Source organism: Lucilia cuprina, chromosome 5 (assembly GCF_022045245.1).
Source record: "Lucilia cuprina isolate Lc7/37 chromosome 5, ASM2204524v1, whole genome shotgun sequence".
NCBI classification, from domain to species: domain Eukaryota; kingdom Metazoa; phylum Arthropoda; class Insecta; order Diptera; family Calliphoridae; genus Lucilia; species Lucilia cuprina.
This window is the reverse complement of record NC_060953.1, coordinates 4,428,876-4,431,748: the sequence shown is the minus strand read 5'-3', so window position 1 is coordinate 4,431,748 and position 2,873 is coordinate 4,428,876.

The window sequence follows — 2,873 nt, the reverse complement described above, 5'->3', positions numbered from 1 at the left end:
GACTAGACTATAGACTAGACTATAGACTAGACTATAGACTAGACTATAGACTAGACTATAGACTAGACTATAGACTAGACTATAGATAGACTATAGACTAGACTATAGCCTAGACTATAAACTAGACTATAGACTAGACTATAGACTAGACTATAGACTAGACTATAGACTAGACTATAGGCTAGACTATAGACTAGACTATAGACTAGACTATAGTCTAGTCTATAGACACTACAACACTATAAACACTATAAACTATACTGTATATACAAATAGTAGACTATAGAATAGATTACAAACTATAAACTAGACTAAAGAGTATAGACAAGACCATTCACTAGTCTGTAGACAAGACTATGGACTAGAGTATAGAATAGACTATAAACGAAACTATATACTACACTATAAGTATACTATAGATAATATACTAGGTGATAGACTAGATTATAGACTATACTATAGACTATACTATAAACTTGACCAGACTATAAGCTAGACTATAGACTAAACTATAGACTAGACTATAGGCTAGAATATAGACTAAGAAAATCTGTATTTGTAAAGTTTTTCTATGGAGTATTTTTTCTCGTTTCCCATTAAAAAACTTAATTTATATGAATTTAATTTCTCAATAATGACCTAAACATTAACAACAATATAAATATTAAGTACGGAAATGCGATCAGTTTGTTTTCCCCTTAGCATATGCCGCCTACACACACCTTTTGCAAACAAATAATGTTATTTATTTTATTGTTTTTTCCATTCCAACAGATAGTATTAAAGGTTAAAATGGCGTTTACACTGGTCACTCAGACTTTGCTAATATTTCGATTTCACTGTAACAACAATAAAAATTTATAAAAAAAAACCCACTTGTTGCCTGGTTTTATTATTTTCTGTATTTCTCTTTTTTTTTTTTTTGCTCTCGTCTAGAAATAGTATTAAAAAAAATCTATATAAATTTCAAACATGACGAATACTTGTCTGGAGCAGTTTAAAATTTTAATTATTCCATAATTCTTTATATGTGTATATAAAAAGAAAAAAAATTGCATGTGTAAGTATTAAAGGGAAAATATTCTCAAGGTAAAAAAAGGAAGAATTTTTTCCGGCGGTGATTTAATTGTAATTTAAAATAGTTTTAGACGTTTATAGAATTTGTAAAATTGATATTCAGCAGACAGTTATCGACAACAAGTTGTCGTAACTAAAACAATAACTTTATAAATGGGTTAAAGTGTTTGTTGTTAACTAAGGCATAAATTAAGTATTAAGCAACAATGTTGCGAAACATTTAGAAAATTTATTTAAATGTTAATTTACTGCACGATTTTAGTTAATTAAATAAATAAATATTAACAATAGGGTGAAACAATGGAAACGAAATAGTTTTTGGTATGAACAAGTGTTGCTAAGTAGTTAAGTTATTATCACAACATGTTACTGAAACATATTATTTTAGTTACATTAACAAATTGTTAACATATTTGCTATCAAAATGTTGAGCAACAGTTCTGGTTCAGTTCTAGTTCAGTTTTAGTTCAGTTCTAGTTCAGTTCTAGTTCAGTTCTAGTTCAGTTCTAGTTCAGTTCTAGTTCAGTTCTAGTTCAGTTCTAGTTCAGTTCTAGTTCAGTTCTAGTTCAGTTCTAGTTCAGTTCTAGTTCTGTTCTAGTTCAGTTCTAGTTCGGTTCTAGTTCAGTTCTTGTTCACTTCTAGTTTACTTCTATTTCACCTCTAGTTCACTTCTAGTTCAGTTTCATTTCAGTTCTACTGCAGTTCTGGTGCAGTTTTATTTCGGTTCTAGTTTAGTTCTGATTTTATTCTAGTTCAGTTATAGACTATGCAATCTTCTTGTTCGATTATTAATTTATTAACAATTGTAATCACACTTGTATTACGTAACAAATCAAATTATTAAATGATATTTAATTAATTTATATATTTAACATTTGCCACTTAATAATTCAATTCCTTATGAATTCGTCTTATTCTTTGCATTCAACGTTGAGCTGTCACTGTGGCGGTATTTGTAGTGATTCAAAATTCATTTAATTAAAACTGGTTATATTTTGATAATTCTAAGAAATTCACCGGTTATATAGCAAGCACAATGAATAAATATTTAAAAAGAGCCCCTAAAAAATACGTTTTTTCTTTTGGTTGAATAAACAAAAAAAAAGTGACAGTATGTGTTGTCATTCTAAAGCTTCCAATTCTTTGATTACTACTGTTTTCATAATGTTTGCATTAACTACTAGAGAGGAGTGTTAGGTGTTATTAATAAAAAAATATAACATATTTGTATGTTGTAGAGTGTTATGACTTCGTTTTCGTTTCTTAACTTTTACTTGATTTCATTAGAATTCTATACTTTCAATGTATATGACACATATTGATGTTGACTTTACTCTTTTTATATAATTTGTTTATAATTTTATTTTGCGTTTTTTTTTTGCAATTTTTTTTTGTGTTATAAAAAGTCAAGGTTGTCCACATTGTTTCATATAGTGCGCGCCAGACAATGCTTTTAATCAACACGAATAGAAATGACAAGAAGAGGGTAAGAGCAGGAAGCTTTGATTTGGAATAAGAGGTCTTAAATCAAACTTCAGGTTTTAAGTGTTTTATAAACGTAACCAATTAAGAAATTAAATGAAAGTTAAAATGCTTTATTATACAATAAAATTTACAGTTGAATCTAGAACGATCATTAAATATAAACAAACAGACGTGAAAACAATATTCTAGTCCACAGTCTAGGGTATAGTCTATAGTTTAGTCTAGTCTATAGTCTAGTCTATAGTCTAGTCTATAGTCTAGTCTATAGTCTAGTCTATAGTCTAGTCTATAGTCTAGTCTATAGTCTAGTC